The following is a 13814-nucleotide window of genomic DNA, read 5'->3' on the forward strand; positions in this document are numbered from 1 at the left end:
CAACTCCCATGACCAACAGAAAACACTGGAAGGGTTGATCTTTTGTTTGGGAGTTGTAGTTCACCTATATCCAGAGGAGTGCTGTGGATTCATGTAATGATGGATCTGGACCAAACTTGGCACAAATACCCAATATGCCCAAATGTGAACACCGATGGAGTCTGGGGAAAACAGACCTTGACATTTGGGAGTTTAGTTATTGGGATTTATAGTTCACCTACAATCAAAGAGCATTCTGTACTCAACCAACAATAGAATAGAGTCAAACCTCCTATACAGAATCCCAATGACCAACAGAAAATACTATGTTTTCTGATGGTCCTGGCGACCCCTTTGACACCCCCTCACAACCCCCTCAGGGGTCCCGACCCCCAGGTTGAGAAACACTGGTTTAGGGCTTTATAGGTCATGACCTGCACTTTGAATTTGGCTCGGCAACTTATCGGCAGCCAATGAAGCTGTTTTAAGAAGGGTGTTGTATGCTCCCTATAGTTTGCTTCAGTAAGGAGCCTGGCTGCTGCCCGTTGTACCAGTTGAAACTTCCGGGCCGTCTTCAAGGGCAGCCCCATGTAGCGTGCATTGCAGTAGTCCAGTCTGGATGTATGGTCGCAGCAGGTGCACAAATTTGAGTTGTGAAAAGGCTCTCCTGGCTACCACTGACACCTGAGCATCAAGCGTCAGCATTGAATCCAGGAGGACCCACAAGCTACTGACCTGCGCCCTCAAGGGGAGTGTAACTCCGTCGAGCACAGGTTGCCACCCAATACCCCGGTTGGCCCTGCGACTGACCAGGAGGACCTCTGTCTTGTCTGGATTAAGTTTCAACCTGTTAGTCCTCATCTAGTCCATCACAGCTGTCAGACACTGGTCTGGGAGGCTTCCTTCGAATTTGGTGGAAATGAGTAGTAGAGTTGGGTATCACCTGCGTACAGATGGCACCCAACTCCAAAACTCTGGATAACCTCACCCAGGGGTTTCATGTAGATACTGAAAAGCATGGGGGATAGAATGGAACCTTGTGGGACCCCACAGGTCAAAGGCCATGGGTCCGAGCAGGTATCCCCCAGCTTCCCCAATATGTGTTCCAGGAGCTCTCCGAGGTCCTTAACTCTCCATTTGGAGATCTCTTGGAGCGGATGAGTGGAAGAGGACGAGAGATTCGCCCTGAAGGGAAAAGGGCCTCGTCCGCAGGGATCTCGACATCTATCTTGCTGTAAAACTCTGGCTCAGGAGGGAAGAGAAAGAGCAAAGACAACTAGGCATAATGTTGGAACAAGAAGCTGGAAAAAAAAATAGCAACAAGGCCAAATAAGCTATTAAGCAAATTCTTGGGATGGATAGTTTATCTGCTCCACAGCAGACAGTTAATTAAGGAGATTGATTGCAGCCAAGTTGGAGAGATCACCCTCCCCGCTGCCTTGCTTTCTCACTTCTGTGGGGAAAAAAATAATTTAAAAAGGGCGGCACACCTCACAACTCGGAGGAAGTGACCCCGGTTTTATCTTGAATTGGGAAAAGGGAAGAAAAAGGAAAGATTGGCAGAAGCAAGGCTTGGGGCAAGGTGAACCCTTCCCTCTCAAGCCAAGCTTCCCTCCAGCGGCCTGCTTCGTGTCGGTCCTTTTTAAGGCCCGAGCAATGCTAAATGGCCTTGATAGGGTGCCACAAACAAGAAGCAGAGAGGGCAGAAATGACTGGAGAGTCAAGGTTCCCGTCTCCGGGTTGCTGTCAGTTTTTCGGGCTGAATGGCCATGTTTCTGAAACAGGAATTCCAGACAGAAAACCACGCAGAAACAGGAGAACCCCAGGCAGTAAACAATCAAGTGTCAGTCAACACCTCCCAAAAAAAAGGTGCCCCCAAGCAACAAAGGATAGACTACCTCTATGCAAAATACCCTCACTGATTGACTTTGCAACTTCATGGCTACTCTATGCAATTCAAGCTTGTTCATTGCAACATTCACACTTGCTTCCAACAGACAAGGGTTTATTCTCCCACCCTGGAAATCATTCCATGTGGATATTTACACCCCACTTGCTTTACTACCTCTATGCAGATACCATCACTGATTGACTTTGCAAACTTCATGGCTACTCTGTGATATTCAAGCTTGTTCATTGCAACATTCACACTTGCTTCCAACAGACAAAGGTTCTTTCTCCCACCTTGGACATCATGCCATAGAGGGTGCCTCCAGGCAACAGAGACCAGGCTAACTCTGTGCAGATACCCTCACTGGTTGACTTTGAAAACTTAATGGCTATCTCAGTGTTAATTCAAGCTTGCTAATTGCGACATCCACACTTGCTTCAAACAGACAAGGGTTCTTTCTCATACCCTGAACATTAATCCACAGGGATAGATACATTCCACTCGTTTCACTATCTCTATCCAAAGACCCTCACTGATTGACTTTGCAGCTTCATGGCTACTCCATGCTATTCAAGCTTGTTCATTGCAACATTCACACTTGCTTCCAACAGACAAGGGTTTATTCTCCCACCCTGGACATCATGCCATAGAGGGTGCCTCCAGGCAACAGAGACCAGGCTACCTCTGTGCAGATACCCTCACTGATTGACTTTGCAAACTTCATGGCTACCCCAATGTTAATTCAAGCTTGCTAATTGCAACATCCATACTTGCTTCAAACAGACAAGGGTTCTTTCTCCCACTCTAGACATTATTCCACAGGGATATATACACTCCACTTGCTTCATTACCTCTATGCTGAGACTCTCACTGATTGACTTTGCAGCTTTGTGGCTGCTCAATGCTATTCAAGCTTACTCATTGCAGCATTCGCACTTGCTTCCAACAGACAAAGGTTCTTTCTCCCACACTAGAAGTTATTCCACACATATACATGCAGTACACTTGCTTCACTACCTCTATGCAGAGACCCTCACCGATTGACTTTGCAGCTTCAAGACTGCTCAATGCTATTCCAGTTTGCTCATGGCATGTTAATTCAAGCTTGCTAATTGCAACATCCACATTTGCTTCAAACATACAAGTGTTCTTTCTCCCACCTTGGACATCATTCCACAGGGATATATAGACTCCACTTGCTTTATTACCTCTATGCCAAGACTCTCACTGATTGACTTTGCAGCTTCACGGTTACTCAATGCTTATCATGCTTGTTCATTGCAACATCCACACTTGCTTCAAACAGACAAGGGTTCTTTCTCCCGCACTAGAAATTATTCCACACATATATATAGACTTCACTTGCTTCAGTACCTCTATGCAGAGACCCTCATGGATTGACTTTGCAGCTGCAAGGCTGCTCAATGATATTCCAGTTTGCTAATGGCAACATTCACACTTGCTTCAAACGGACAAGGGTTCTTTCGCTCACCCTGGACATTCCACAGATATATACACTCTACTTTCCTCACTACCAACAGAACTTCTGAAGATGCCAGCCATAGATGTAGGTGAAACATCAGGAGGGAATGCTGCTGGAACATGGCCATACCGCCCCAAAAACTCATAGCAACCCAAACCCTATGAGATTCATAAGAGTAGCCATGAGTTGATGGATGGTGGACTGAAATGCCTTTCAGTCTGATCTTGGAACTAAGCAAGGCCAGATTTGGTTAGGATTTGAATGGGAGGCCACCAGTGATTACTAGTTGAAGGGGGAAACCTCTTCAGAGCATTCCTTGAAATCTATGGGGTCACTGTAAGGACAGAGGACCTGAAAACATTTGTTTGGGGGTCTTAGGAGGAGCAGAAAGTAAGCATACATACACCGAAATCAAGACAGTAAATAAGGGACACAATTCAAAAACAGGAGAATTCCAGACAGCAAACAATCAGGTGCCAGTGAACAGCTCCCAAACAGAGGGTGCCTTCAGGCAACAACATCCAGGTTAACTCTATGCAGATACCCTCACTGGTTGACTACAAAGCTACTCAGTATTGTCTTCCTTTGGAAGGGTTCAGTTTAATCTCCTTTTATTAATTTCAGACTCAACCAAATCAGGGAATCCCAAAGGAGAGCCTGATTCGGCGTTGAACCGCAGACTCTATTTAGCACCTTAGATGACTCGAAAAGAGAGATTATATGAGTTTGTGTTCCATTGAGGAGAAAGTTACAGATCTCCGTCGCTCCGAGATGGGACGCCAAGCAAAGACGGAATGGCATTTATTAAACTAAAAGCATGATCTAAGCCTACTGGCACGCCGGTTGGGAAGCTCGGCCCAAACACTCAGGGTGATTAAAACCAAACTTTTCAATCAAATGTGTGCCTCTTTGAAGTTGAAACAGGATATAGGGATCCTTCTCTTTGTGGTGATGAAGGGCCACCATCTTTTGAGACACAAGCTGCAAGTTGCCAACCCGTTCTCTCACCTTCATCCTTCCGACACTCCTAATCCAAATCGATTTCCTTTTCTTCCTTTGGACATCTTACACCATTCTGAGAAAGGCAAACCATTTTGGGTTTAATGTGTTGTCGAAGGCTTTAATGGCTGGAATCACTGGGTTGCTGTGAGTTTTCCAGACTGTATGGCCAATGTGTTCCACAGCAGCATTCTCTCCTGATGTTTTGCCTGCATCTGTGGCTAATGGCAGCTTCAGAGGTTCTGTTGGCACTAAGGCAAGTGGAGTGTATATATACTTGTGGAATAATGTCCAGGGTGAGAGAAAGAACCCTTGTCTGTTGCAAACAGCAAGCTTGAATAGCATTGAGTTGCTATCAAGCTGCAAAGTCAATAAGTGAGGGTATCTGCATATTCAATGTTGGGCATTGAATATTTGCCTTTGCATGTGTAAACCGCCCTGAATTCACCAGAGGAGATAGGGTAGTCTAAAAATAAAGATTTATCCTTGTTATTACTGCAGCTGCAAAGTCAATCAGTGAGGGTATCTCCATAGATGTAGTGAAGCAAGTGGGGTGTCTATATCCCTGTGGCATAATGTCCAGAGTGGGAGAAAGAACCCTTGTCTGCTTGAAGCAAGTGTGAATGTTGCAACGAGCAATCTTGAATATCATTGAAGCTGCAAAGTCAATCAGTGAGGGTATCTCCATAGAAGTAGTGAAGCAAGTGGGGTGTCTATATCCCTGTGGAATAATGTCCAGGTGGGAGAAAGAACCCTTGTCTGCTTGAAGCAAGTGTGAATGTTGCAACGAGCAAGCTTGAATAGCATTGAAGCTGCAAAGCCAATCAGCGATGGTATCTCCATAGAAGTAGTGAAGCAAGTGGGGTGTCTATATCCCTGTGGAATAATGTCCAGGGTGGGAGAAAGAACTCTTGTCTGCTTGAAGCAAGTGTGAATGTTGCAACGGCAAACTTGAATAGCATTGAGCAGCCATGAAGCTACAAAGTCAATCAGTGAGGTTATCTGTATATTCATTGCCAGGCACTGAATATTTGCCTTTGCATGTGTAAACCACCCCAAGTCCCCTGGAGGAGAGAGGGCAGTCTAAAAAGATTTGTTGTTGTTGTAGCAGCAAAGTCAATAAGTGAGAGTCTCTGTATGGTGGTAATGGAGCAAGTGGAGTGCATATTTCTGTAGAATAATGTCCAGGGTGGGAGGAAGGACCCTTGTCTGCTTGAAGCAAGTGTGAATGTTGCAATGAGCAAGCTTGAATAGCATTGAAGCTGCAAAGTCAATCAGTGAGGGCATCTCCATAGAAGTAGTAAAGCAAGTGGGGTGTCTTTAACCCTGTGGAATAATGTCCAGGGTGGGAGAAAGAACCCTTGTCTGCTTGAAGCAAGTGTGAATGTTGCAATAAGCAAGCTTACATAGCATTGAAGCTGCAAAGTCAATCAGCGATGGTATCTCCATAGAAGTAGTGAAGCAAGTGGCGTGTCTGTATCCCTGTGGAATAATGTCCAGGGTGGGAGAAAGAACTCTTGTCTGCTTGAAGCAAGTGTGAATGTTGCAACGAGCAAACTTGAATAGCATTGAGCAGCCATGAAGCTACAAAGTCAATCAGTGAGGGTATCTGTATATTCATTGCCAGGCACTGAATATTTGCCTTTGCATGTGTAAACCACCCCAAGTCCCCTGGAGGAGATAGTCTAAAAAAGATTTGTTGCTGTTGTAGCAGCAAAGTCAATAAATGAGGGTCTCTGTATGGTGGTAATGGAGCAAGTGGAGTGCATATTTCTGTAGAATAATGTCCAGGGTGGGAGGAAGGACCCTTGTCTGCTTGAAGCAAGTGTGAATGTTGCAATGAGCAAGCTTGAATAGCATTGAAGCTGCAAAGTCGATCAGTGAGGGTAAGTCGATCAGTGAGGGTATTTCCATAGAAGTAGTGAAGTAAGTGGCATGTCTATATCCCTGTGGAATAATGTCCAGGGTGGGAGAAAGAACCCTTGTCTGCTTGAAGCAAGTGTGAATGTTGCAATGAGCAAGCTTACATAGCATTGAAGCTGCAAAGTCAATCAGCGACGGTATCTCCATAGAAGTAGTGAAGCAAGTGGGGTGTCTATATCCCTGTGGAATAATGTCCAGGGTGGGAGAAAGGACCCTGGTCTGCTTGAAGCAAGTGTGAATGTTGCAATGAGCAAGCTTACATAGCATTGAAGCTGCAAAGTCAATCAGCGACGGTATCTCCATAGAAGTAGTGAAGCAAGTAGGGTGTCTATATCCCTGTGGAATAATGTCCAGGGTGGGAGAAAGGACCCTGGTCTGCTTGAAGCAAGTGTGAATGTTGCAATGAGCAAGCTTACATAGCATTGAAGCTGCAAAGTCAATCAGCGACGGTATCTCCATAGAAGTAGTGAAGCAAGTGGGGTGTCTATATCCCTGTGGAATAATGTCCAGGGTGGGAGAAAGGACCCTGGTCTGCTTGAAGCAAGTGTGAATGTTGCACCGAGCAAGCTTGAGTAGCATTGAAGCTACATTATAGGGTGAGCAAATCAGCAATTTGAAAACATTGGCCTAAATTCTGTCGCTAAGCCGATACACCTATTGAATTGACGAGATCCATTTATGCGTTGGCTTATCGGGCTATAATTGAACATTAGGGAAAGCTAATCAGGAGAAAATAATCCTGTGATTGTTGTACTAAGTGCAGTAGCACTGGATTAATGTCATGGGAAGCGATCCTTATTTGCATGTATACGTATATTCCAAAAAGAATGGAGTTCAGTCATCCGATGAGATGGAAAAATATGTAGAATTGGATTATGTGTAAAAACAATACCGTGTGTAAAGCCAGATTTAGAATTATTATTTAATAAAAAAAAAAGAGAAGACAGGGTTAGGAAACTAACGAGAAGCAACATCTCACTTCTGTTTAATTGACTTAGTGTTATAGGTATAGCATTTAGTGCAGTGTTTCTCAACCTTAATACAGTTCCTCATGCTGTGGTGACTCCCAACTATAAAATTACTTTCTCTGCTACATCATAACTGTGATTTTGCTATTGTTATGAATAGTCATGTAAATATCTGATATGCAGTATGTATTTTCAGTCACTGGAACAAATTTGGCACAAATACCCAATAACACCAAATTTGGAATACTGGTGGGGTTGGGGAGGGATTGATTTTGTCATTTGGGAGTTGTAGTTGCTGGGATTTATAGTTCACTTACAATCAAAGAGCATTCTGAACTCCACCAACGATGGAATTGAACCAAACTTGGCACACAGAATTCCCATGACCAACAGAAAATACTGGACGGGTTTGGTAGGCATTGACCTTGAGTTTGGGAGTTGTAGTTCACCTACATCCAGAGAGTACTGTGGACTCAAACAATGATGGATCATATTTTCATTCACTGGACCAAACTTGGCACAAATACTCAATATGCCCAAATGTGAACACTGGTGGAGTTTGGGGAAAATAGACCTTAACATTTGGGAGTTGTAGTTGCTGGGATTTATAGTTCACCTACAATCAAAGAGCACTCTGAACTCCACCAATGATAGAATTGAACCAAACATGGCCCACTGGACTCCCATGACCAACAGAAAACACTGGAAGTGTTTGGTGGGCATTGACCTTGAGCTTGGGAGTTGTAGTTCGCCTACATCCAGAGAGCACTGTGGACTCAAAAAATGATGGATCTGGACCAAACTTGTCATGAATATTCCATATGCCCAAATATGAACACAGATGGAGTTTGGGGGAAATAGACATTCACATTTGGAAGTTGTAGTTACTGGGATTTATAGTTCACCTACAATCAAAGAGCACTCTGAACTCCGCCAACAATGGAATTGAACCAAACTTGGCACACAGAACTCCCATGAACTCTAGCTGAGTCATGCCCTGCTAATAGGCTTCTATTGGAAATGCTGAGTCATGCATTAACTGTATATAGGGAATCATTTGGGGAATGTGTTCTGGCCTAGTCCAGGTGATTGTGAATGATGTAATCCTAAATCTGAGTTAAGTTAATGAGTTGGGAACCAATCAGAGATTGCTATGTGTAATTGTAATTGTATAGAATTGTATATAAGGAAGTCATGTAGAGTGTATACTCTCTCCTTGTGCTGCGATGCTGTTCGTCAAAGGCTCTATGTAATTGATTAAAGGAACCTGTCTGCTAAGACAAGATATAACCGTGCACTGTGGTAAGTTTGTAGTGCCATCTAGGTTGGAGGGGATAACAATAGTAAATCTGACAATGGCCGGGCATGTGCTCAAGTGTCTGTAAAAGAGTTCCAGCGTGACTGCAGTTTGTGGGAGCAGTTGACTGAGAATACTGTGCAGGAAGAAGCTACTGGAAAGCGCTGAAGTTGTGCAACTGATCTGCTGCTGAATTGTGAAATTAATCTCAACATATTATTATTATTATTATTATTATTATTATTATTATTATTATTAATTACACCAGCTCCACTGTCTGCCAATTAGCTTCTGAGCACAATTCAAAGTGCTGGTTTTAACCTACAAAACCCTAAATGGTTCCAGCCTGGTTTACCTGTCCGAACGTAACTCCTCCGATAAACCATCAAGGACTTTAAGATCAGTGGGTTGTTGTAGGTTTTTTCAGGCTATATGGCCATGTTCTAGAGGCATTCTCTCCTGACATTTCGCCTGCAAAATGGGTTTATATATCTGTGGGATGACCAGTGTGGGACAAAGAACTCTTGTCTGTTGGAGCTAGGTGTGAATGTTTCAACTGACCAGCTTGATTAGCACTTGATGGCCTGGCAGTTGTTTGGTGTGGCTTTTGTTGAGAGGTGATTAGATGTCCCTGATTGTTCCCTCTCTGTTGTTTTGCTGTTGTAATTTTAGAATTTTTTTAATACTGGTAGCCAGATTTTGTTCATTTTCATGGTCTCCTCCTTTCTGTTGAAATTGTCCACATGCTTGTGTATTTCAATGGCTTCTCTGTGTAGTCTGACATGGTGGTTGTTGGTGTGGTCCAGCATTTCCGTGTTCTCAAATAATATGCTGTGTCCAGGCTGGTTCATCAGGTGCTCTGCTATGGCTGACTTCTCTGGTTGAAGTAGTCTACAGTGCCTTTCATGTTCCTTGATTCGTGTTTGGGCGACGCTGCATTTGGTGGTCCCTTTGTAGACATGACCACAGCTGCATGGTATACGGTAGGCAGTCTTCCTTCATTTTCTTTTTCCATGGTGAATTGGATGTTTGGGTGGATGCTGTTAAGATGGTCCAGGAACCTGTTTAGTTCTTCTTCTCCATGGCTGTGTCAACTGATCAAGGTGGTCAGTTGAAACATTCACACCTAGCTCCAACAGACAAGAGTCCTGTGTCCCACCCTGGTCATTCCACAGATATATAAACCCATTTTCCTAGTTCCAACAGACCTCACTACTTCTGAGGATGCTTGCCATAGATGCAGGCGAAACGCCAGGAGAGAATGCCTCTAGACCATGGCCATATAGCCCGAAAAAACCTACAACAACCCAGTGATTCCAGCCATGAAAGCCTTCGGCAAGACTTTAAGATCTTTCAGAGAGGCCCTGCTCTCGGCAGATGTGTTTGGTAGGGACGAGAGACAGGGCCTTCTCTGTGCTGGCACCCCGGCTATGGAACTCTCTGGCCAGCATGATTAGGTCTGCCCCCTCCCTCCTATCCTTCAGGAAGCAGCTAAAATCCTGGCTTTGGAATCAGGCATTCGTAGATTGATGGCTGATCCGGTATAGACTAAGAGTTAATGGACAACATTTGGATTGAGTTGGATGATGTTTTTAACACGATGAATTGTTTTTATATTTATTTTAGAACTTATTTATAGTGTATGTTGTTTTTATGATGTTATTCATGGTTATTAATTAATTCTCTACCTTTCTCCACAGAGATAGAGAAGAACGGGATTCAAAAGTTCTAAATAATAATTATAATAACAACAACAAAATATACTGGAAGAGTTTGGTGGGTTTTGGAGTTGTATGTTGTTTGAGGGAAGTAGACCCTGACATTTGGGAGTTGTAGTTGCTGGGATTTATAGTTCACCTATGATCAAAGAGCATTCTGAACCCCGCCAACGATAGAATTGGGTCAAGCTTCCCACACAGAGCCCCCATGCCTTGAAGGGAGTCACTGATGCAAACCTCCCTCCAGCCTCGCATAATCTCCTTCGTTCGCACATGCGCATCACACTGCCATACGTTGAGCACGCCTGCTCTCCCCTCCCTGCTTGGAATCTCAGAAACAGCCTTCCCCTTGGCTCAGAGGCAGGCTGAGAAGTCACAGCAGCAAGAAGAGGGCTTTCCGTGGGAGGATTCGCCCTCTGTTTCCAAAAAGGAAGAGAAAGACAGGTGGATAGAGATCCTCAGCCTTCTCTGCCAAAGAGGTCCTAAGACCATCAGAAATATGATGGCCTTTGGCAACCTCTCTGAAACCCCCTCGCAACCCCTCCATGAGTCCCGATTCTGTCATTGGTGTGGTTCAGAATGCTCTTTGATTGTAGGTGAACTATAAATCCCAGTAACTGCTACTCCCAATTTTCAAGGTCTATTTTCCCCAAACTCCCTCTGTGTTCATATTTGGGCATGTGGAATATTCGTGCCAAGTTTGGTCCTTATCCATCATTATTTGAGTCCACAGTGCCCTCTGGATGTAGGTGAACTACAACTCCCAAACTCCAGGTCAATGCCCCCCAAACCCTTCTAGTGTTTTCTGTTGGTCATGGGAATCCTGTATGCCACGTTTGGTTCAGTTCCATCATTGGTGGAGTTCAGAATGCTCTTTGATTGTAGGTGAACTATAAATCCCAGCAACTACAACTCCCAAATGACAAAATCATTTTTTAAGTGATGGTCATTCCTTGGGTTAGTAGGTGTCCTGTGTCCTAATTTGGCCACAATTTGCCCAGTGTTTTTTGAGTTATGTTAATCCCACAAACGAACATTACATTTTTATTTATATAGATAATAATAACAATAATAATATAATCTATACACATAATAAAAGTGAAAATATGTATTCTGTATGTTGCTGGGATGCCCACTTACACAGACAAGCTCCTGCCTCCGCAAACAGCTATAGTTCCCACTGCTCAGGAGACACCAATGGCCATCCCTCCAATGACATTGCAGGTTATAGTGAGCACCATGAACATGTCCAAGAGACCTGCCAATGTCCTCCACAAACACCACACTGCCCATCACCCAAGTGAAGACTTCATACAGGGACAATTCCGTCCTAGATTTCATGTGTTTCCTCCAACACAGACATCACAGAGTTTCTTACTCTGGTGTGGAATTTGCATGACCCTGCCCACTGCCTCTCCCATAACCCTTTCCTACAGCAAACAGAGGAATTGATCAGCAACTGAACATACTAAAGAGGTTTGTGGAAAATTCACCATGATTTATAGTTGTAGGAACTGGGATGTATAGTTCACCTGCAATCAATGAGTACTCTGAACCCCACCAATGATGGACCTGGAACTCACTTGGCACACAGACGCCCCATGACCAACAAAATTTACTGGATGTCTTTGGGAGGATTTATAGGAATTGCAGTTTACCTACATCGAGAGAGCACTATGAACCCAAACAATGATGGATCTGGACCAAACTTGGCATGCATACCTGATATGCCCACATTTGAATACTGGTGGGTTTTGAGGGGAACTGGCTTGGACATTTTGGAGTTGTACGTACCGGGATTTATAGTTCACCTGCAATCAGTGAGCATTCTGAACTACACCAAAGATGCAATTGGACCAAACTTGGCACACAGAGTCCCCATGACCAGCAAAATACACTGGAGGTCTTTGGGGGAAATTCACTTTGATTTGTGGGAGTTGTAGTTCACTACATCCAAAGAGCACTATGAACCCAAACACCGATGGACAGGGACCAAACTTGGCATACAAACCTGATATTCCATAATTTGATTACTGAGGGGTTTGGTGGGAGCTGACCTTTCTTTCTGGGAGTCGTAGTTCACAACCAGAGAAACTGTGACCTCCACCGATGATGGATCTGGTCCAAACTTGGCACACAGAATCCCCATCACTAACTCAACTTACAGGAGAGGTTTGAGGGGATTGACTCACGATAGTGGGAGTTGTAGTTCACCCTACAGCTAGAGAGCACAGTGAAGCTCACCGGTGATGCATCCAGAGCAAACTTGCCTCACATAACAAACGTTAAGTACTGATGGAGTTTCTCGGGGTTAACCTGGCATGATGTGAGTTGTAGTTCCCCCACAACCTTATGCATTGTGTACAATTAAAAATTGACTTTTTCTAATAACTCGGGAAACGCCAGGTACCCAAAATCTGGAGAGCATTATGAGAAATCACACATGGCAATGTTGAGCTCAGAGAAAACCGAAGAGCGAAAGACTTGGTGATGATGGAGACGACGAACCCATGGATTCGTTTCATCTCAATGTTAGCAAGAACTTTTTGACCATAATAAGAGTTTTGCAAGCCTTGAAACAGATGCCTTCATTGCATATTACAACATGATGCGATTGGACTAAATGGTGATTCAAAGTTCCTTCCATCTTTCCGACTTGTTTTCCATTTCGCTCGTGAACTCGTTTTCTACAAATGTTACTCCTACACGATTAACTCCAAACATGACGCATGTTTGAATGGGACTTGCAAGCTTCGGGGAGGCGGGTGACGGAGCCCGATGCGAGGATTTTTTCCAAGATCTGAACTAAGACGATGCGTCAGCTCTTCCGGGCACGGCTCATCAACTTTAGGGCTGGATTTCCTCGAAGGCTTGTTCTCAAGAGTCCAGCGGAGAAGATCCATATGCGCGAAGACAACTCATGCTCCGGGGAGGAAGCTGGTGGGGGTGACTCGAGGTCAGAGGTGGGTCCTGCCCAAGTTTGGGGCCAAAAGGCACACGGCAAGTGAGGACACCGTGCCCAGGAGCCACAGAAAAGCAACCATGAATTGGAAGGGACCCCCAAAGGCAATTCAGTCCAACCCCATTCTGCCAGGCAGCATGACACCATCTAATCTCTCCCAACAGATGGCCGCCCAGCTTCAAAATCTTCAGAGAAGGGGACTCCATGATGCCACTTACCCGACTGTCAGTTTTCACCATCAGGACGTTCTTCTTAATGTTTAGGTGGAATCCATTGTGTCTTCGTCTCTCAACAAGCTTAACCCTTCCTCCTCGGTGGGACTTCATTTCCAATATTGAAACATGGCTCTCTTGTTAACCTTCTCATCTCAAAGATAAACAATCCTCAGAGGGAGTCATGGCTTCCAGACTTTGGATCATTTCGGCGTCCCTCCAGCCTTTCTTTCTTGAATTGCTTTGAACAGAACTGTACATATTATTCCGGTATAGGGCAGGACTATGACTTTCCTCCACCTAGACTCCTATCGATGCAGCCTGGAATCGTATTGGCCTTTTTAACTGCTGCATCACATTCTCCCAACAAATAAAACCCTGT

Source organism: Anolis sagrei, chromosome X, assembly GCF_037176765.1.
Source record: "Anolis sagrei isolate rAnoSag1 chromosome X, rAnoSag1.mat, whole genome shotgun sequence".
Taxonomy (NCBI): Eukaryota; Metazoa; Chordata; class Lepidosauria; order Squamata; family Dactyloidae; genus Anolis; species Anolis sagrei.